This window comes from Saccopteryx leptura, chromosome 9 (genome assembly GCF_036850995.1).
Source record: "Saccopteryx leptura isolate mSacLep1 chromosome 9, mSacLep1_pri_phased_curated, whole genome shotgun sequence".
Classification (NCBI taxonomy): Eukaryota; Metazoa; Chordata; class Mammalia; order Chiroptera; family Emballonuridae; genus Saccopteryx; species Saccopteryx leptura.
The window spans coordinates 50,575,372-50,599,124 of NC_089511.1; positions in this window are offsets into that span (position 1 = coordinate 50,575,372).

Here is a 23,753-nt window from a genome sequence, read left to right on the forward strand (position 1 = left end):
TTTTTGTAATATTTTTCTTTAAATCTGAAATTATACTGAACTAAAATTTTAAAAAGAAAAATAGATATTACTTCTTTTATTATGCTAAAGAGTTTTAGAGACACAGTTTCTTTGAATTATTATTTTCCCACCTACCTGAGAATGATTCTCTCCCTCAGATAAACAATTATTATCATTATTATTTTAGGTGAGAGGAGGGGAAATAGTGAGGCAGTCTCTCACATGAGTCCTAGGATCCACCTGGCAGCCCTATCTTGGGCCAATACTTGAATCAACTGAGCTATTTTTAGTACCTGAGACTGACAAGCTCAGACCAACCAAGCTATCCTCAGCACCTGGGGCCATGCTTGAACTAATTGAGGTACTGGCTATGGGAGGGAAAGAAGGGGAGAGGGGGGAATGAATGGTGGGGAGAAATAAGTGATTGTTTTTCCTGTGTGCCCTGACTGGGAATTGAACCAAGGATGTCCATACATTGGGCCGACACTCTAACCATTGAGAAACTAGCCAGGGCCAACAATCATCTTTCTCTAACCCCTCTATATTCAAATGCAATTTCTCTTTCGAGACTAATAAGATTACTTTCTTCCACCCAAACAGGGTAGTCTATTTTGGTAGCTTTTATAGGACCATGTTTGTATTTGCACAGTTTAACCTAAAATACAACTCTGTCAAAATCCAGATAACCATGTATAAAACATGGGCAGCCCAAGGCAGATGACTTATCTACAATTCAATTATGGGCACCGAATGCTTGTTAGATGCACAGGTTCCAATACAGGCTAGGAGATTTGTGAAGACCAAAATTCCCTTGAAAGGCAGAAGAAGATCAAGGGCTCTGAGGCTAGATGGAACTGGACCTTGGCTCTTCTCTACTGATCTGATGACCCTGGTACTGTTCCTTTGGTTCTTTCAGCATAAGTTCTTCATCCCTAAAATTAATCAGATGATTTCTACCTTAAAGGATGTTGTAAAGGGGCAACTGTGACAAGTCACCTGATACAGACAGGGCACTTAACTCATTCAGTTTTTTTGGCTCAGTGCTCATAGCCTTCAAGCTTTCCATAGACTAATCTGGAAAAGAATATGTTAATAAAAAGTGATCAAAGCCCTTTCAAAATTAAAAAATGAGATTTATCGAGAGTTGCATGTTTTAATATCTTTGATATAATGAAGGTTTGGGTTCTCAGGGGGAAACCTCCCTACTGGTTACAATGTTTTTAGACTGCTTTTAGATATTTGATAAAGTGTAATAATTATAACTATTTTTTATTTTTAAATGCTTATTTTTTTTCCTAATGTGAGACTCTCTCAGCCTGAGCTGATTTTGTTTCAGCATCTGTAGTACTAAAACAAATAACCAGTCCCCGACCATAGATTGTGTGTGCTAAGACACTAAAAGGTAAGGAAAAATTTTTATAGAAACTTCATCTTGTATGTTCTGCTATATCCTCCATCCAACTAACATGACCTTCTGTTGTCAGGCTTAAGTGTAGTAGTTTTATTTGGCTGTTGAATCTAATTATAATAAGTGAAAGGCTCTAAGACTTATCACAGATGACATGATGAGCCTTTTTCAGAAACGTGGCCTTGAAATAGACTTTTGTGGCTTAATATATTTGTGGTGCCTAACAGCTGTGTGCTACTCCTAGAAACTTTAATCCATCACACTGATTATGTGGCACAGAAAATGAAGCATGGGGGGAATACCTTAGGTTTAAGTTGTGTATATTAATATTTATGTAAGCATGAAACACTGTCAACAAATACACTGATGCTTTATTATTTAGACTTAGCACGGCAAGGAAGTAAAATTTTATTTTAGATTTTACATTATTATTTCCAAGGGGCAAGATTTATGTCGCATACGAGTTCAGATGGTTTAGATACCCTGTCCTTTAAACAACTTTTCAGTGACATTAATGATTATTCTTTATTTATTGAGAAAACTTCAAGGTGTTAAAGAATACAAGAACAATAGAAAAATATAGTGTCATTCCTCAAAGAACAGTTTATAGTGTTTATGAGTAAATTAAGGCATTCCCATGTGAAAACCTGTAATAATAGCAGAACTTTGGAGAATGTGTTTCTTTTCTGTGGTTTACAGATGTAAAATTTTAGAAACAGGAGATTTACATATAAAGAAAGACTTTTAAACGGTTTTACAGAGAGAGGTGAGTGTTGAGAGAAGATTTAAAGAAAAGATAAGATTTGTATAGGCTGAGCAGGGGCTGATTAAATATTGCATATTTTTGTGTATGTACACATTGTATATGTGATATATTGCAATTCTCTGTGATTTAATAAAATAATAAAATTTAATTTTTAAGTCAATTTTAGGTTCACAGCAAAATTGGGTGGAAAGTACAGAGAATTTCCATATACTCCCTGCACCTCACCCCACACAACCTCCTTCATTATGAACTTTCAGTGCCATATCTCAATGTTATCATTCAAAATTAATAGTTTAGCCTGACCAGGCAGTGGTGCAGTGGATAGAGCGTCGGACTGGGATGTGGAGGACCCAGGTTCGAGACCCCGAGGTCGCCAGATTGAGTGCGGGTTCATCTGGTTTGAGCAAAAGCTCACCAGCTTGGACCCAAGGTCGCTGGTTTGAGCAAGGGATTACTCAGTCTGCTGAAGCCCCACAGTCAAGGCACTTATGAGAAAGCAATCAGTGAACAACTAAAGTGTCACAACGAAAAACTGATGATTGATGCTTTTCATCTCTCTCTGTTCCTGTCTGTCTGTCCCTACCTATCCCTCTCTCTGACTCTCTCTCTGTCCCTGTAAAAAAAAAAAAAATTCATAGTTTATATCAAGGTTAACTGTCAGTGTTGTAAATTCAGTGGGTTTTGACAAATACACAATGGCATGTATCTCTCATTGTAGTGTCATAGACAGTATTTTCAGCCCTAAAAATCCTCTGTGCTCTATTTGCCCTTCCTATCTCCAACCTTTGGAAATCAAGGATTGCTGATCTTTTTACTGTCTCCTTAGTTTTTGGCTTTTTCAGATTATTAGACAGTTGGAAACATATTGTATATGGCCTTTTCAAATTGCCTTTTTTATTTAGTAATATGCATTTAGGTTTCCTCCATGTCTTTTCATGGCTTGATAAGTCATTTCTTTTTAACGCTGAATATTCCATTGTTTGGATGTATCATGGTTTATTTATTCATTTACCTACCGAAGAATGTCTTGGTTGATTCTAGCTTTTGGCAATTATGCATAAAGATGCTATAAAACAGTCACGTTTAGGATTTTGTGTGGACATGTCTTCAACTTACTTGGGTAAATACTGAGGAGTATAACTGCTTGATAAAAGTATGTTTAGTTATTTAAGAAAACACCAAACTATCTTTTGAAATAACTATATCATTTTGTATTTCACCAGTAATTATTAAGAGCTCCTATTCTGCCACATTTTCACTGGCATTTGGTGTTGTCAGTGTTTTGGATTTGGCTATTCTAACCATATGTAATTGTATTTCATTGTTGTTTCAATGTGTATTTACCTGATGACATAGAATGTTGAACATTTCATACGCTTATTGACCATCTGGTGAGGTGCCTTTTCAGATCTTTTGCCATTTATTGATCAGGTTGTTCATTTTCTCGAATAAGTTTTTGTATTTTTGGATTACTGTCTTTTATCAGATGTATCATTTGCAATTATTTTGTCCCAGTCTTCTCACTCTCTTGATATTGTCTTTCACAGAGCAGAAGTTTAATTTTAATTCAATTATTTCTTTCATGAATTGTGCACTTGATGTTGTATCTAAAAGTTATCACTATACCCAGGGTCATCTAGGTTTTCTCCTATGTTATCTTCCAGGTATTTATAGTTTTATGTTTTACATTTAGGATGATGATCCATTGTGAGTTAATTTCTGTGAAGGATGTAAGGATTGAGTTTTTAATTCATATTTTTGCATGTAGATATTCAGTAGTTCAAACATCATTTGTTGAAAAGATCATCTTTTTTTATTGTATTGCCTTTGCTTCTTTGTTAAAGATCAGTTGTCTGCATTTATGTGGATCTCTTTTTGGGTTCTATATCTTATTACATTATCCATTTCTCTATTCTTCACCAATACTATGTTATTTTGATTACTCTAGTTTTATAGTAAGTTTTGAAATTGAATACATCAGTCCTTCAACTTTGTTTTTCTTCGATATTGTGTTAGTTATTTGGCATCTTTTGCCTCTCCATATAAACAAGAATTAGGTATTTATAATCCATATAATAATATACTGATCTTTTCGTGACAATTTCATTGAATCTCTAGATCAATTTGGGAAGAACTGACCTCTTGACAATATTGAGTCTTCTTATTCATGATTATAGGATAACTCTTCATTTTTCAGACTTCTAATTTTATATGTCAGAATTTCATAGTTTTTGTTATATATATTTTGTAAATATTTTGTTATATTTATACCTAAGACTTTCACTTTTAGAGTGCTAATATAAATAGTAATGTGTTGTTAATTTCAAATTTTACTTGTTCACTTCTGTTCTATAAGAATGTGATGGACTCCTGTATATTAACCTTGTGTCCTGTGATATTGCTATAATTGCTTGTTAGTTCCAGGAGTTCTTGTGTTGATTCTTCTGGATTTTCTCTGTAGAAAGTCATCCACAAACAAAGACAATTTTATTTCTTTCTTAATAATCTATAAAACATTGATTGCCTTTCTTACTTTATTTCATTAGCTGGACTTCCAGAACATTGTTAAAAACATTAGTGAGAGAAGCCATCTTTGCCTTGTTGCTGATCTTAGTGGGAAAGCTTTTGAGTTTGTCATTACTGAGTGTGATGTTACCTGTAGGTTTTTTGTAGATGTTCTTAATCAAGTTGTGGAAATTCTCTTCTCTTCTTAGTTTACTGAAAGTTTGGTCATAAATGTATGTTGGATTTTGTCATATATTTTTTATGCATTTATTTACATGACTTTAAGTAAAACATAACTTTACTTCTTTAGCCTATTGATAGGATGAGTTATATTGACTTTTTTACCATTAACATACAATATTATGTTAGTTTCAGATGTACAACATAGTGGTTAGGCCTTTATATAACTTACAAAGTGGTCACCCTGTTAAGTCTAGTATTCATCTGATCCCATACATAGTTATTACAATATTATTGACTATATTCCCTATGCTGTACTTTATATCCCATAATTATTTTGGGTTTTTTAAAAGATTTTATTTATTAATTTTATAGAGAGAGGAGAGAGAAAAGGGGTTGGGGTGAGAAGTATTAACTCATAGTTGTTTTACTTTAGTTGTCAGTGATTACTTGCTGTATCTACCTTGACCGGGCAAGCCCAGGATTTTAAACTGGGAACCTCAGCATTCCAGGTTGATGCTTTATCCACTGTGCCACCATAGGCCAGTCTCCATGACAGTTTTGTAACTGCTAGTTTGTACTTCTTAATTCCTTCTCCCTTTTCCCCCCAACCTTTCTCCCATCTGGCAACTATCAATTTCTTCTCTGTGGCTATGAGTTTGTTTCTGTTTTGTTTATTTATATATTTTGCTTTTTAGATTTTACATATAAGTGAAATTATCTGTTATTTGTCTTTCTCTGATTATTTCACTTAGCATAATACCCTCTATCTTCATTAATATTGTTGCAAATTAAAATTTCATCTTTTTTATGGCTAAATAATATTTCATTGTGATATATACCACATCTTCTTTCTCCCCACCCCACCCCCCATTTTTTTGTATTTTTCTGAAGTTAGAAGTGGGGAGGCAGTCAGACTCCCACATGTGCCGGACCGGAATCCACCTGGCATGCCCACCAGGGGGCGATCTGCCCATCTGGGGTGTTGCTCTGTTCCAGCCAGAGCCATTCTAGTGCCTGAGGCAGAGGCCGTGGAGCTGTCCTCAGCGCCCAGGCAAACTTTGCTCTAGTGGAGTTTTGGCTGCCCAGAGGGGGGAAGAGAGAGATAGAGAGGAATGAGAGAGGGAAGGGTGGAGAAGCAAATGGGCGCTTCTCCTGTGTGCCCTGACCAGGAATCAACCCCGGGACTTCCACACACTGGGCCAATGCTCTACCGCTGAGCGAAATGGCCAGGGCCCTCTTTTCCTTTTTTTCTTCTTTTTTCTTCTTTCCAAGTGAAAGGAAGAGAGATAGAGAGACAGACTCCCATATGTGCCCTGACTGGGATCCACTTGGCAACCCCCATCTAAGGCCACGCTCATAACTGAAATATATTAGCACCTGACATGTAGGCTCCACAGAGCCATCCTCAGCACCCAGGGCTAATGTGTTTGACCCAACTGAGCCACTGGCTGCAGGAGGGGGGGGAGAGAGAGAGAGAGAGAGAGTAAGGAAAGGGGAGGGGTGGAGAAGCCAATGGTCACTTCTTCTGTGTGTCCTGACTGGGAATCAAACCTGGGACATTCATAGGCTGGGTTGACATTCTGCCACTGAGCCAACTGGCCAGGGCCTGTACTACATCTACTTTATCCATCTGACTGTTGATAGACACTTAGGTTGCTTTTTCAAATGTTGAACCTATCTTGCAAGCCTGGGATAAATCTCACTTGGTCATGGTGCATAATTATTTTTATACATTGTTGGGTTTGATTTGCTAATATTTTGTTGAGAATTTTTGTACCTATATTCATGAAAGATATTGGACTGTTGTTTTTTATAATGCTTTTGTCTGATTTTAGGGTTAGAGTTATGTTGGCCTCATAGAATGAGTTATGAAGTATTTCCTTGGCTACAATATTTGGAAAAAATTGTAGAGAATTGGAAATGTTTGATAAAATTTACCAGCACACCCATAAAAGCATGTGTTTTCTGTTTGGAATATTAACAGTTATTGATTAAGTTTCTGTAATAGATATAGGCTACTATCATCTAAATGCTTAAAGTACCAGGAAACATGCTTATATTTATACATCAGCTCTTCATTTAGAAAAATAGGAATAAGCAATTGTGTTAGACATTTGTGGTTGAATCCTCAACGTTTCTTCTAAAGTAGATGATTATAACCCATTCATAGTCATTCAATCTACCTTGCCAAAGAGGACTGATGGGGTATGCAACTCATTTTGAAAGTAAGTTGGAAGTGAAGTCAAAAGTGAGGAGAAGACTATTCAGTGAGTTATTGAAAGGCTTCCTTCTTCATTAGAAAGACTCATAGAAAGAAACAGTCTTTCTTGTCTGAATATGGATTTGTAATAGCCATGAGAGGAATGGTGATACTAAGGATGTTAGAGTAAAGTGAAGATAAGAATATGTAGATTCAGGATAATCAGCGAACCATCATACAAGCCATGTCTTGGCTTTTCCTACCTTTGAAATTTGAATTACATGAGGTATTATCGTTTCTTATTTTAAGATTTTTTTTTATCCCTTGTAATAAAAAACATCTTGAGGTATACAATCAATTTTCTCCATTTTATGTATTAGAATGCTGAGGCTTAAAAAGATTATATAACTTTCCCAAGATTGCATAAATAATAAATATCTGAACTTGTATGTAAACCTGGATATATCTCATTTATTTCCTTATTTTAACATTGTTCTTTATACATAAATAATTATAAAAAATTTAAAAAATTTATAATAAATGGTATTGACAACCGTTATTAATTCTTAATGTGCAGACAGTCTTCTAACAATGATGCTGTTTGTCTTGTACAAATGCACCTTCCTATATGAAGAACTAAGTTTAGAGCATCTTAGTTATAAGAAAATGTGTGAATTTATCCTATTTAGCCATCATAGAGAAAATGTAATTAAACCTATACCATTCTAGGGCTTGCAAAGGCATGTGGTACTTGAATGATGACCTCCCCCACTCCCACTACCCCCCAAAAGATATGTCCACCTAGAATCTGTTAATGTGACTTAATTTGTACAAAGTATGTTTGAAGATGCAATTAAGTTAAGGATCTTAAGATCATCTTGAGATCATCCCTGTGCCAAATGACAAGTATCCTTAGGAGAAAACAGACAGACACAGAGAAGAAGGGAGAATATATAGATACAGAGATGATGACCATGTGAAGATAAGGCAGAGACCAGAGTGTGTAACGTCAATCTAAGGAACATCTAGAGCCACCAAATCCTGGAAGAGGTTAGGAGGGATTCCCTCCTAGAGATTGCAGAGGGAATGTGGCCCTGCTGACATATTGATTATTGACCAATAAGAGTTAGTTTCAGAACTTTCATTATGTTGGTAAAACTATAAGAAATCTTTAGTTAGCCACCTTGCTAACCATGTATAGTATAAGGAAGAAGGCAACAGAGATAGTATATCCATTTGACCCTTGAATCTGAGGATACCATTTGAGTCCCTGACCTCAGTCATAATATGGTAAGTAGTTAGGCAGACATGAGTACAGCAAGGACTATGAGCGAGGTACAGAAGGTCACCAGGGTGAAAAACCTTGAGCAAAACTAGGAAAATAAGAGCCTCACCTCTGGGTAAATTTTCCTCCCCTAGCATATCGCTGGTCATGTGGTTCAGACCCTCCACTGACCTTTCCTCTCCTGACATATCACTAGTCACATGGTAAACCCTCTTAGAGGAGGAATAAGGGCCAAAAAATGACCTCATACAACTCTTATGCTCTCATGTGCACCCTTACATGATCACTCCTTTAAGCATTAAGCCCTAGGGATAACATCTAGGCCTCAGTTTTGTTTCAGCTCCAGGCTCAGAAAAGCAGCAAAATCAGACAGCTGATGCCATGGCTGACATCAAAATAAGTTGCATCGACTAGTGATCCCTGCCCTGACACCAATCAATCAATGGAGACCACGACCCTGAACAAACACACCTGAAAAGCTGATGAAAATTCTATTGAGATCATCCCATGGGACTTTTCTGAACATCTCCTCATTTAAAAGCTCCTAGTACATAGGCCCCAATTATGTGTTATCCCTCCCAGGAACATACCCACACCATTCCTTCCCCCCTCTGCTTTCCCCCAGGTGCATTATCTTTACCTTTGTATCTTTCTCCTAAGCTCCAAGGGCTCTTCTTTTGCCTATGTAATATATTTCCTGAGCCCATTCATCCTACAGCTCACTTCTTCTGCCTCTGTGACTTTCTAAATAAACTTTCTCTTAGTTTCTTAGTTTATTTCTCTTAGTTTGAGTCTTGGCTCTGAATTTTTTCTTAGCTGGAACTCAAGTACCAAGTTTGCTGAACAAAGGTCCAGTCTGACTTCACCAGTCTAATACCTGGTCTCATTTTCACTGCCACCAACAAAGCCTGAAGCCAAATTTACTTAAAGATTTTTTTTTTAATTTTCTCTTCTATTTTAACCAGTTCCAGTGAGATAATTGCCTTTATCAAGTATTCATGAAATCAAATTTTACCTCATGTAGATAAACAGTTATTTAAATAAGGAAAGTTAAATACTAGAGAAGAACTATTTTATTTGTAGTACCTTGGACTTCAGAATGTTGGGTCAGAAGTTTGAGAAGACACTTAACTAGCCTAGGTTCAGAAACAGGATCTGAAAATTTTTGATTGTCAGGATTTTGTGCCCTTCCTTAAGAAGTGTGAGTAATAGGAGCCCAGCACATGCAGAGAAGCTCAATGAAGAACTTGTTGAATATTGAATGAAACTGGGGTAGCGTGGACTTCCATAAAGCTCCAAGTGTGTGTTCATGCTTTATTCCTGAAATAAATTGTTCATATTTTTACAACAGCTTGTGACTTAATATTCAATATGAGAAACTATATATTTTTCGGTTGCTTTGTAATTACTTAAAATATACTTTGTGGAAAACAGTACCTAAAATTTAATAGAGTGAATATGGCTCTGTGTGTGTGTGTGTGTGTGTGTGTGTGTGTGTGTGTGTGTGTGTGTAGTGTTGGGGGCAGTTAGAGAGATCTCTTCGGCAGGGGTTGGAAATTTAAGTCCAGCTCAGTTTTGTATTCTACATTTCTCTTTCATTATCACTTAGACTCAGGCTACTTAATATATTTACCAGTTCATGGTTAAGGGCTTTGAATTATCTTCACTGAGTTTGTTATTTCATTTCTTTAGTATGTATGCAGCAATTTATGCACCAGAAAGCACAGTTGTGTTATTTCTGAATCCATGAACTTCAGTGTTGGCATCTAATGTAATTTGCGAAATAGAAGTTTCTGTTTATTCCAAAAAATGGTGTTTTGTTTTGTTTTGTTTTGTTTTACAGACACAGAGAGAGTCAGAGAGAGGGGATAGATAGGGACAGACAGACAGGAATGGATAGAAAAGAGAAGCATCAGTCATCAGTTTTTCCTTGCGACATCTTAGTTGTTCATTGATTGCTTTCTCATATGTGCCTTGACTGGGGGGCCACAGCAGACCAAGTAACCTCTTGCCTGAGCCAGTGACCTTGGGTCCAAGCTGGTGAGCTTTGCTCAAACCAGATGAGCCCACGCTCAAGCTGGCGACCTTGGGGTCTTGAACCTGGGTCCTCTGCATCTCAGTCTGACACTCTATCCACTGCCCACTGCCTGGTCAGGCAAATGGGGTGTTTTTAATGGCTCAGTTTAGATGGATTCTTTACCAATAGACCCTGGAAAAGGTAGGTCCTTTGGTTTCTGCCTTCAATGAGCAACTGGGAATTATGAAGTGGGAATAGAGATAGAATAGTGTGTGAAGAACACTATTTAATAATATACAAAAATAGAGAATTCTCCCATCTATTTGTTCCTGTGCTTTCTTGCAGATAAGCATCTTGAGGCCAAAAACCTTGTTTCTCCAGTTCACTCACTGCTTAGTAGAGCCTAATTCACAGTAAACACTCAATAAATGTTTTGTGAGTGATGACTGAAAGTATAGATGAGAACTCTTCAGAAATTAAGCAAATCATACTATAGTAAATTTCTTCATAAAACTCAAGCTCTTACCACTGTTAGCTTAACTCAGTCCTCTTAATCATACATTTTGAACAGCACAGGCACAGCTATTTTATTTATCTTTGTACCTGTATTAGTTTTATTTATTCAACAAGTAATCCCTCCATGCTTACAAAGTATTAGCCAAGAGTTGTCAACAGAGAATAATAGCACCTCCCAAGAGGCATTTGAAAGTGTTGAGGACATTTTCTTGTTACAGTGACTGCCTCTACTGGCATTTAGTGGGTGGGGCCAAGCATACTAAATATTCTGCAATTTGTCTTACTATTAAAGGATATTGAGATTTATTTCCACTGATAATAAACATTCTATGCTTGTCTCCTGGAAAGATTCCCTTTCTGGGACATATGTGCAAAAGATTCTCTAGTAGAATCAGTGGCTTTCAAACTTATAATCATGGTCAACATTAATTAATACATTTTATGTCACAATCCTGAAACACATGTGTGTATAACAAACAAAAATTTATAAGACTGTACTATATTATGTTATGCATCCTGATTTATTTTATTAAAAAATACAATGCTACTTGCAACACACTAAATTGATATTTCAAAGCTACTCATTGTCGAAACTCAGCTGAACAAAAAAAGCTTTAGGGGCATGCCTAGTAAAGGAAGTATTGGGTCTAAGATAGATATTTAACTTTTCTAGGAGATGCCAAGTTATTTTCAATGTTGATCTAACTTACACCTGCAGAAAACAGGTGAGAGATTCTCTTGTTCTACAACTTTGCTTTTAGTCTTTTTTCCCCCAATAACATGTATGATACTATATGCAATTAAAATATAAGGTTTTAAATCATGGCATAGTATTTCATTTTAAGAATATATTATCATGTATTTGACTCTTCCTCCCCTGTTTTTTGTATATAACTATGGCTCCAAGATTTTTGGTAATTCTTTTTTTTTTTTAATTTTTTATTTATTCATTTTAGAGAGGAGAGGGAGAGACAGAGAGGAGAGACAGAGAGAGAGAAGGGGGGGAGGAGCTGGAAGCATCAACTCCCATATGTGCCTTGACCAGGCAAGCCCAGGGTTTTGAACCAGCAACCTCAGTGTTTCCAGGTCAACGCTTTATCCACTGTGCCACCACAGGTCAGGCGATTTTTGGTAATTCTTTAATAAAATTATTAATTATACACTTTGAATAATCCATCTTCTGTTGCATCTTAGCATAGACGCCAAGTTTCAGTACTTTTGATTCAAAGAACGTGACCACATTTATGGCATTTGATATGAAGTTTCAAAGTGTACTCCCTAAATTTTGTACCTACTTGATTTTAGTTAAATCCAGGTTTTTGTAATTCTAAACTGGGTAAAATCAAGTTTAACTGAACATATAATATTAGACAGTGGTATTCTGTTTATGAAACATTGCTCGTAAGTAGATTTGGAAATGTGTTTTCCATTCTCCATATTTAGAACTGTAAATGTAAACAGAAGTATGGAAAGAATTTCCAGCCTTAACACTGTATTAATTCATTTCACTTTAATAGTTGTTTGTCTCCATGTGGATAAAAATAACACTGTACTAGCCACCAGAAGGCCTGACTTTTAATTTTGTCCCTTCTCAACCATGTGATCTTCAGCAAATCATTTAACTTCTCTCAATTTTCATCTATGGAATAGTGATATTTGGCTCTGCTGTGCCAATGTCAGTGTCCATGTGACAATTAAATGACAAAAGAGAAGGGAAACCATCAATATTAAGACTAACCATGTGAAACAAATGCAATTATAATAAATTTATATAAACAATTTTGAGTCCATTCAGTAGATTTACCACCAAGACATTTGTCTTGAATAAGTAAGTAGATTTTCCATGACTTTTATCAGTGAAATAAAGCTAGGTTTCATACCTAGTATACAATGTCTTATATTTTTAAAAAATTAAAACTGTAACATTAAAGCAAATAAAAAGCTTCCTCTAATTAAAACAAAACAAAATGAAACAAAAAACAATGCCTAGACCACCACTCTTGAGATCCTGATTTAATTTGTCTAAGATAGGGTCTGAGATTTGGAATATTTTTAATGCTTCTTAAGTGATGTCACTATGTAGCTTGGAGAGAGACCTTCTAAAGATGTGCTGGCAGTATGTATATGTGGCTATACATATTTAAATTTAAACTAATTAAAATGAAGTAGTATTTTAAGTCAGTTCCTTGGTTCTAGTAGGCACAGTAGCTGAACTCAAAATACTATATAAAGGACTCCTCAAATGGATAGAAAAAAGAGAAATCAAAGTGGTGAGCGGGGGAGACATTCTAGAAGCCAATTATTCTTGTCCTATTTATGGTCATGAAACCTGGAAATCTAGTAGTTAAGCTAGGACATATGAGGACAGGAGACATTGAAAACTGAGGCAACTCCTACTCCCATTCCACAACACACACACATGCACACACACGTGCATATGAACACCCAATGATACTCAAAGGACTCTGGCAAAAAAATGTCAGAATGCATGAAGTATATATCTAAATGGATAGAATATTTTGGGAAGTAACCAAAAATAAATAACAGCTCTAGATCTACTGTAATGATTAATTTTATGTATTAACTTCTCTGGGTCATGTAGTGTCCAGATAGTTCATCAAACATTATCTAGGTGAGAGTGTTTTTGGATGAGATTAACACTGGAATAGGTAGACTAAGTAAAGCAGATTGTCCTCATCCAACCCATTGAAGACCTGAGTAGAACTAAGAAGCTGAGCAAGACTGGACTTCACCTGCCTGCCTGCCTGATTTGTACGTATACGTATACATATATACATACACATACATATATATAAATACATATATATGAGGAGGGATATCCTATTGATTCTTTCTCTGGAGAATCTAACTAATATGTTCACACGCTATGTTTCTGCTGAGGGGAACTGATGACCTTGTTGTTGTATAAAAACTAGGATCATGATCTAAGCTTAGCCAATCAAAAGCTTCCACTGAGATCTCATGAGATTGTTGAGAGACCAAAGTGAAAGCCAAAGAATCAGTTAGTGGTGATCTTGCAGTGTCTGTTGTAGAATTGAGACTCCAGTGACATGTGACTGAATGACCACAGGTGGTCGAACCCAGCAGCCAAGCATTCAGCATCCAAGGGTTACAAGCTCAGTTTTAATGGCATCAGAAACAATCTCTGGCAGAATTTTGGTCACAGCCTGTCTATCTTGATTCCAAACTTTCTGGCAGTCCCTAAGTTTGCCACAACTGTGTTCTGTTTCTCATTAGACTATGGGAACTCAATAAATATTGCAATCAGCAAAATGATAAAATTGATGCCATGATTTGTATCTGTTTGTCATTGAATGTCAGTTACTTCTTATGAGAATAATCTTTCCATCAACACATGTACGAGGGATGCTTTTGAAGAGTTTTACATTTGAATTGCATTTTCCTCTGTGCTATTTTAAATCTGAGCCAGCTCTCTGCCATGAAGAGTAGGTGGATCCTAGTATGTGAATCAAGTAACATGATGAAAAGACCCCAGCTTCAAAATTCCCATCTATCTCACCAACTGACTACAGAAACTTCTCCCTACCTGATAATTCCAACCAATAATTTCCAGGTGTTAAGAGCCATTCCAGGTGACTTTGGTTCTGCCTCTAGCCAGCATTGCATAGTTATCAAAGGGTCAGATGCATGCAGGCTTCCATCCCAGCTTGACCGTGGACTAACTAGCTTGACCGTAAGCAGTTCTGTTACACCTGGGCCTTCAAGTTTTCCTTCTCTGTCAAGTGGGCATCACAATAGTACTGTACTTATGGGTGTATTCAGAGGTATCTAAATTATATTAGTTCTTTGATGCCCAGCTCTTAAGAACTATACCTGATTGTTTCCACTGAATATCATTGCTTCCTTCTTTATAACCTCGAGCTCTTAAACTACATGTTACTGTAATTTATATGACTTGACTTTCATTGTTTTTTTTTCCCTTGACTTTGCTAGTAGCTTTCCTTTTCCAAGTATGTTTAGGAGTTCACCAATGTCATTAACAAGAACTCAAAAATGTGTCTGATCTGTTACCACTTAGTTTTGGCAGTTGTATGTCTCTTATCCTGCTTCAATCCTACCTCTCTGAGTACCAAGGAGAGGTAGGATTGAAGTGCCATTTCCTTTGCCACTTCCACCTGGAGTAACTAGGTGCTATGGATCCTGCCTCTTCTACCCTCTGCCCCCATTGTGGCCTTACTGTTCCGCCTTTGCCATGCCAAAATATGGTGGGACTGCAAAATGAGGGTGAAGATCTCTAACTCTTTTGAACCTTTGGCACCTAGAGATTTTATCTCTTTTTCCTTATGGCTTTATCAGCAGAAGCAGCATCATAGAACTCAGTTTAAAGTTCTTGAGGGCTGAATCAGGAGATAAATTGAGTTGGCAAACAGCACGCTGTGCTCCACACCACCCGTTTCTTCTGACAACAGGCTTTGTTACTGATTAAGCCTTTGTGAACTTACCACTGCTTCACTCATTAGAAAGTACCATTGTCCAACAAGATCCTAAGGGCCACTTAAAAAAAAAAGAACCTCTCTATTATACCAGTTTGCCAGACTTGCAGACTTGTCTGAACCATAACTTTAGCTCTAACTAAGGCTTCTTCTCACTGACTGGATTGTAAACTTCTCTAGAGCGAAGTTCACATCTAAGTACCTAGAAAATAGTAAGTTTTCAATAAATGTTTATTTGATAAATGAATTAATGAGTGGAAATAATAATAGGTACTATTTATTAACTAATAAGCACTGTTTCTAGTGTTTTATATTCATTAGCTTATTTAGTTATCATTATAACTCTGTAAGAAGGTATTATTATTCCAACATGTGACCCAATATCTTCCATTTGGTCCTACAGATCCACTTGCATCTTTCTCTACCTTCTCTCTGCCCCAGGAGGCTAATACATATGGACTGTCTCAGTGGGACTCCCTTTGCCTCTGGTTTATGTGTGTCTAGATATTGGGAGGCACTGGCAAGACATAGAGTGAGAGAAGAGGAATTTTCGGGCCTCCTTGTGATACTGCCTTGCCCAAGCTGTGACCCTCTCCTGAAAGCCCCCTCTTCTCTAGGGGGCTTTTTTCTCAGGATCTCCTATAATCTCTCCCTTCTCCTATATTTCATACTTGAGGTGGTAATATCCTCCTATTAGTTGGACCAAGGTCCTTTATTAGCCATGAAGTTTTCCCCTACACTTAGACCCTGTCTGCCTAAATAACCCACTCGTTGAATCCCCTTGTAATTACAATATGTTGAGTATGTCATCCATATCTCTATGAGACTCAGAGGATAAGCCATTTTAGTAAAGAGAACACTGAGGCCCACAGAGATAAAGAAAGTTGCTCAAGATCACTGTACTAAATAGACTGATAGAGTTTGTATGCAAGTCTGTGGCTCTAACTATGCCATTGTGCATACGGAGATCTGCATGTGTATTCTGGGAGGCAATGAGGCACAGAGGACAAGCACACTGCATTGCAGTCATACAAATCTGGGCTCCAGTAATGGTTTCATGAACTACTTGGCATATAACCTTGGACAAATTATTTCACTTGTTTAAGGCTCAGTTTCTAAATCTGTGAAATGGGAATATTATCTACCTCAGACTTATGATAAGGTTTAAAGTAATGAGCTAATTTATGTAAGTTCTAGCATATTATCAGGCATGTAATGGAGACTCAATAATTACCATAAAAGCTATTGCTAAGTGGATTGTTTGAAACGTGAAAAACATGGAACAGTTTCATGAAAGGTACTTTTCTCAAGATGCTTATATTTTAATTGGGGGAGACAATAAACATGAGAATAGTAATAGTAATAATAATAAAATAGTAATAGAAAGAATATAGTAGAATACTTGATGGTTGGAACAGTTAGATATCGGAACTAAAGTATTTATTCCAAGGAAAGGGAAGAAACACATGTTCTGAGATAGAATTGGTTTTGTGTTTCTTTAGCTTTCTCACAGACTTGTTTTCTTGCATCTGTGATCCTGTTGAGTATGTAAACATCTCCCAGGCAATGTGGTCTAAGAGAACAAACAGAAATCAGCAAACTTTATCATGAACCTTCTTCCTGGGTTTAATTCTCATGACAATAACCATTGCTTCTGTAGTGGCCTGTCTCGCTGTTCTAGTGGAATGAAATTGGTGAGGACAGGGAAGGAAGAGCAAGTATGTGACTTCAGACCATCTTTGGCTGCGCTTTTGAAAACAAAGTCTGTCTTCACTGAGGACAATTAGACAGCATACTTACATGACAGCTTCACAACCTGAACCAAAATTGTTTGAAAAGGTGCCAGTAAGTGAAAAAAATATGCCTGAAATATGAGCTCTGAAGAGAGATAGACAATGCAAATAATCATAAATACCTTTTACGGACACACGTTTCAAGCGTGGCAAGACTTGCAAATGCACAACATGCATGTACTTTCCGTACCCCTGACAACACTAGTGATGGTCTCAGAATTTCTACACAACACTGAAAGTTGCCATCATTAATTTTTTTGGAGTTAGCACAGAAGCAAAGTTTGTGTACCACTGTTCTATGGAGAGGAGGATCCTACCTTTCCATATCATACCACTGTCCACTTTTTACCACTGAGTGTAAAACCCAATGGACTGGTTTTAGTTTATTACTTGAATTACTTATTGCTCTTGACAATATTTTATTAGTAATCAGTATAGTTATGATTATGAATTTAGAATATTAGCTGCATTTTGAATTATGATTTTTTATTCCTATGTTGTCTATGGGGACTGTATCAGTTAACTTTTCTATGTAACAAACCACCCCAATAATGAGTGATTTAAAATAACAACCATTTGATTTGTTCATGACTCTGTGGGTTAGCAATTTGGGCTCAGTTCTTCTGGGCAGAATCTCTGTCCCTGGTTCTGTTGGCCATGCTTACTCATATTTGCCACCAGCTAGAGGCTGATAATCTCTCTCACATTTCTGGCTGTTGGCAGGGACAGTGGTGGTAACCACGTTATGTCCCACTTATCATAAAGTAGGCTAGTCTGAGCTCATTCTCATGGTGGCAATCACAATGTTCCCAGGAGCAGCAAGAGATGTCAAGTCCCAATGCATGAGCACTTTTCAAGTCTCAAATTGTATCACATTTGCTGTTGTCCTGTTGGCCAAAACAAGTCACATGGTTAAGCCCAGAGTCAGTGGAATAGGGGTTTTCTCAAAGGCATGGAACTGGGAACAGAATTATTGTGGGGACTTTGGCACTAATCTACCATAAGGACACAGATTTAAAGTGATAATATATAGTAATAAAACAATATGCTTATAGTATTCAGATAATTTTTTCAGAAAAGCCTTACTATAATACAATGGATTTACTTAGAAATTACATGAAAACATTAACTATTATTGTTGAAATTAAGTACCATGCTGAACTATTGTTCTTTATATTATCACCACTAATATATAATTTTAATAATTACCCAATAATGAAGATACTACTATTATGACCATTTTATACATGAAGAAATGAAAACTTATAGAGGTTATAGAACTTGTCCAATGTCACCATAGCTAAGGGAATAAAATTTGGGGAGCTCTAAGGATATATTAATTTAATTGTAAGGGACATAGCATGGAACCTTCCACAGTGTTCAATGAGTATATGAGCAATATATTAATATTATAATAGTAATAGTTATAATTGAACATGAAAGGTTATTAATTTTTTTTCATTTATTGATTTTAGAGGAAGAGGAGAGGAAAAGAGAGATTTTTTTTTAGATGAGAGAAGGGGAGATAGTGAGGTAAACTCCTGCATGCATCTCAACTGGATCTACCTGACAACCCCCGTCTTGGGCCGATGCTCGAGTACTGAGCTATTTTTAGTGGCCGAGGCTGATGTGCTTGGACCAACTGAACTATCCTCAGCATCTGGGGCCATGCTTGAACCAGTCGAGCTACTGGCTGTGAGAGGGGGACAGAGAGAGAAAGGGGAGGGGGGGAGAGAAGCAGGTGGTCACTTCTCCTGTGTGCCCTACCAGGAATTGAACCTGGGGTGTCCATATAGTGAGTCTATGTTCCATCCACTGAGCCATCAACCAGTCCAAAAGAGAGAAATTTGATTTTGTTGTTCCACTTATTTATGCATTCATAGGTTGATTCTTAATGTGCCCTGACTTGGGATCAAACCTGCAACTTGGTGTATCAGGACAATACTCTAACCAATGGAGCTACCCAGCCAGGGCATAAGAGGTTATTTTATTTTATTGTAAATGTTAGAGCATGTATAACTATATAATCAAGAACTCACTAACCTGTTAAACTTCCCATTATGAATATATACATAACTGGTTTTATATTTTGCTTCAACTGGAACTAATTGCAAATACAATCTACACTAGTTTTCAGAGGAGTCAAATAACTTTGCTCACTATTAAATAATCAAAACTTTTCAAGCACAATCCATTAAACTATGCCATTAAATCTGAAGCTACATTACTAAAAACACAAAATTACTGAACAATCTATATTTTTCATCAATGATGACAAAAGGATGTCTTTATCAAATCTCTGAGGATAATATTTCATTTATTTTGATCCAAAATGAAAGGGTTTATTTCAAGTAGAGAGATTAAACTCTACGTATTGAATATACTTCTGTATCAATCAAATATTTAGAAAAGAATGGAACTGGAAATCTTGTTTTAAGAAAATATTGTAAAGGATATCTTAAGAAATGAAAGAGTGACAAGTATACGGTGACAGAGTGATTTGACTTTGGCTGATGGGTACCCCACACAATTATCAGTTCAAATGCTATAAAGATGTTTACCTGAAACCTACTCCTACCAATCAATGTCACCTCATTAAATTTACTTTTATAAAAAAATATAGAAAGAAATGAGAAACAGGTTTATGCTCTACTTGATAACATTCTTTCATTTTTCTGAATGGCATTTGTGGAAATATGAAATTTCACATCTAGTCATTAAATGATAGATCTCAGGATTAAATTCAGTGTGAATGGCCCTTTAATTCTTTGGTTGCTTTGTTCTCTTATAATTAATTTGTAATCAAAAGAAGAATAAAATGCAGTATGACTAATGAAGTTCCCTAGTTTTGTTCTTTAAAACTCTGTTAGACAAAAATGGTGGAGAAGAGAACAGGCAGCCTTGACAGGGAATCAGATTGGCTTTTTCTTCTCAGTGCTATCTTGGGCTCTATACCTAACTCTATCTCATCAGTCAGTCCCTTAGATTAGCATTGCAATATGACACAAACTTCTTCTCTACTCTTCCTATGGGCTTATCAAAAGTGAATGCAGATTAAGGGAAACAATTATTCAAAATGAGAATTTTTTTCTCTACTAAATTTTTAATTATCATTATTAACTTTAATGGGGTGACATTGATAAATCAGGGTACATATGTTCAGAGAAAACATCTCCAGGTTATTTTGACATTTGATTATGTTGCATACCCATCACCCAAAGTCAAATTGTCTTCTGTCACCTTCTATCTGGTTTTCTTTGTGCCCCTCCCCTCCCACTTATCCCCCCACCTGGTAACCACCACCCTCTTGTCCATGTCTCTGAGTCTCATTTTTATGTCCCACCTATGTATGGAATCATATAGTTTTTACTTTTTTCTGATTTACTTATTTCACTCAGTATAATGTTATCAAGGTCCATTCATGTTGTTGTGAATGATCCAATGTTATCATTTCTTTTGGCTGAGTAGTATTCCATAGTATATATGTACCAAAGCTTTTTAATCCACTCATCCATTGACGGACCCTTGGGCTGTTTCCAGATCTTCACTATTGTGAACAATGCTGCCATAAACATGGGGGTGCATTTCTCCTTTTGAAACAGTGTTATGGTGTTCTTGGGGTATATTCCTAAAAGTGGGATAGCTGGGTCAAAAGGCAGTTCGATTTTTAATTTTTTGAGGAATTTTGATACTATTTTCCATAGTGGCTGCACCATGCTGCATTTCCACCAGCATTGCAGGAGGGTTCCCTTTTCTCCACATCCTCGCAAGCACTTATTCTGTGTTGTTTTGTTGAGTGCCATTCTGACAGGTGTGAGGTGATATCTCATTGTGGTTTTTTTTGTTTTGTTTTGTTTTTATTCATTTTTAGAGAGGAGAGGGAGAGACAGAGAGAGAGAGAGAGAAAGAGAGAGAGAGAGAGAGAGAGGAGGAACAGAGAGAGAAAAGGGGGGAGGAGCTGGAAGCATCAACTCCCCTATGTGCCTTGACCAGGCAAGCCCAGGGTTTTGAACCGGCGACCTCAACATTCCAGGTCCACGCTTTATCCCACTGTGCCACCACAGGTCAGGCCTCATTGTGGTTTTAATCTCCATTTCTCTAATGATTAGTGATGTTAAGCATTTTCTCATATGCCTATTGGCCATCTGTATGTCCTCTTTGAAGAAGTGTCTATTCATTTCTTTTGCCCATTCTTTGATTGAATTATTTTTCTTCCTGGTGTTGAGTTTTATAAGTTCTTTATAAATTTTGGTTATTAACCCCTTATCAGATGTATTGTCAAATACGTTCTCCCATTGTATAGTTTGTTTTTTCATTCTGTTCTTATTGTCTTTAGCTGTGCAAAAGCTTTTTAGTTTGATATAGTTCCATTTGTTCATCCTGTCTTTTATTTCACTTGCCCGTGGAGATAAAGTGGCAAATATATTGCTGCGAGAGATGTTGGAGAGCTTACTGGCTATGTTTTCTTCTAAGATGCTTATGGTTTCACGGCTTACATTTAAGTCTTTTATCCATTTTAAGTTTATTTTTTGAATGGTGTAAGTTGTTGGTCTAGTTTCATTTTTTTGCAGGCACATGTCCAAATTTTCCAACACCATTGGTTAAAAAGGCTATCTTTACTCCATTGCACGCTCTTACCTCCTCTGTCAAATATCAATTGTTCATAAAGGTGTGGGTTTATTCTGGGTTCTCTGTTCTGTTCCATTGATCTATAATATATGCCTATTCCTACGCCAGTACCAAGCTGTTTTGAGTACAAGGGCCTTGTAGTATAATTTGATATCAGGAGGTGTGATACCTCTCACTTTATTCTTCCTTGTCAAGATTGCTGAGGCTAATTGTGTTCTTTTTTGATTCTAGATAAATTTTTTGATTATGTATTCTATATCTTTGAAGTATGTCATTGGTATTTTAATTGGTATTGCATTGAATTTATAAATTGCTTTGGGTAATATAGACATTTTAATAATGTTTATTCTTCCTAACCATGAGCACAGTATATGCTTCTACTTGTTTGTATCTTCCTTGATTTCTTTTATCAATGTTTTATAATCTTCTGAGTATAAGTCTCTAATCTCCTTGGTTAAATTTACTCCTAGGTACTTTATTTTTTTATTGCAATAGTGAAGGGGATTGTTTCCTTATTTTCTATTTCTGACTGTTCATTGTTGGCATATAAAAATGCCTCTAATTTCTGAGTATTAATTTTATATCCTGCCACCTCGCTGAATTCATTATCAGGTCCAGTAGTTTTTTGACTGAGACTTTAGGGTTTTCTATATACAATATCATATCATCTGCGAATAATGATAGTTTTACTTCTTTTTTTCCAATTTGGATGCCTTTTATTTCTTCTTCTTGTCTGATGGCTGTGGCTAGGACTTCCATAACTATGTTGAATAAGAGTGGTGAAAGGGGGCACCCCTGCCTTGTTCTTGATCTTAAGGGAATTGCTTTTAATTTTTGCCCATTGAGTATGGTGTTGGCTCTGCATTTGTCGTAGATGGCCTTTATCATGTTGAGTTATGTTCCCTGTATTTCCACTTTGCTGAGCCTTTTGATCATGAATGGGTGCTGGATTTTATCAAATGCTTTTTCTATTGAAATTATCATGTGGTTTTTGTCCTTCCTTTTGTTTATGTAATGAATCACATTGATTGATTTGCAAATAGTGTACCAGCCTTGCCTCCCCAGAATACATCCCACTGGATCATGATGTATTATTTTTTTCATATATTGCTGGATCTATTTGCTATTATTTAGTTGAGGATTTTAGCATCTAAATTCATCACAGATATTGGCCTATACTTTTTTTTCTTTGTGTTGTCTTTGCCTGGTTTTGGAATCAGAATTATGCTTGTATCAAAAAGGAGCTTGGATGTCTTCCTTCCTCTTGACTTTTTGAAATGGCTTGAGAAGGATAAGAGTTAGTTCTTCTTTGAATATTTGGTAGAATTCACTTATGAAGCCATCAGGCCCAAAACTTTTCTTTGTTGGTAGTTTTTGATAACTGTTTCAATCTCATTTGTTGTAATCGGTCTGTTTACGTTTTCTGATTCTTTCAGATTAATTTTTGGAAGATTATATGTTTCAAAGGATTTGTCCATTTCATCTAGAATCTCTAATTTTTTGACACAGTTCTTCATAGTATTTTCTTACAATATTTTGTATTTCTGTTGTGTCAGTTGTTATTTCTCCACTCTCATTTCTAACTGTATTTATTTGAGTCCTCTTTCTTTTTTTCTTGGTGAGTCTGGTTAAAGGTTCATCGATCTTGTTTACCTTTTCAAAGAACCAGCTCCTGGTCATTGATCCTCTGTATTGTTTCTTTAGTCTCTATGTCATTTATTTCTGCTCTTATCTTTATTATTTCCTTCCTTCTACTACCTCTTGGCTTTACTTGCTGTTCTTTTTCTAGGTCTTTTAGATGCAGGGTCAAATTGTTTATTTGAGCTTTTTCTAGCTTCTCAAGGTATGCCTGTAATGCTATGAACTTCCCTCTCAGTACTGCTTTTTCTATGTCCCATAAATTTTGAGTTGATGTATGCTCATTATCATTCATTTCTAGAAATTTTTTTATTTCTTCTTTGATCTCATTGTTAACC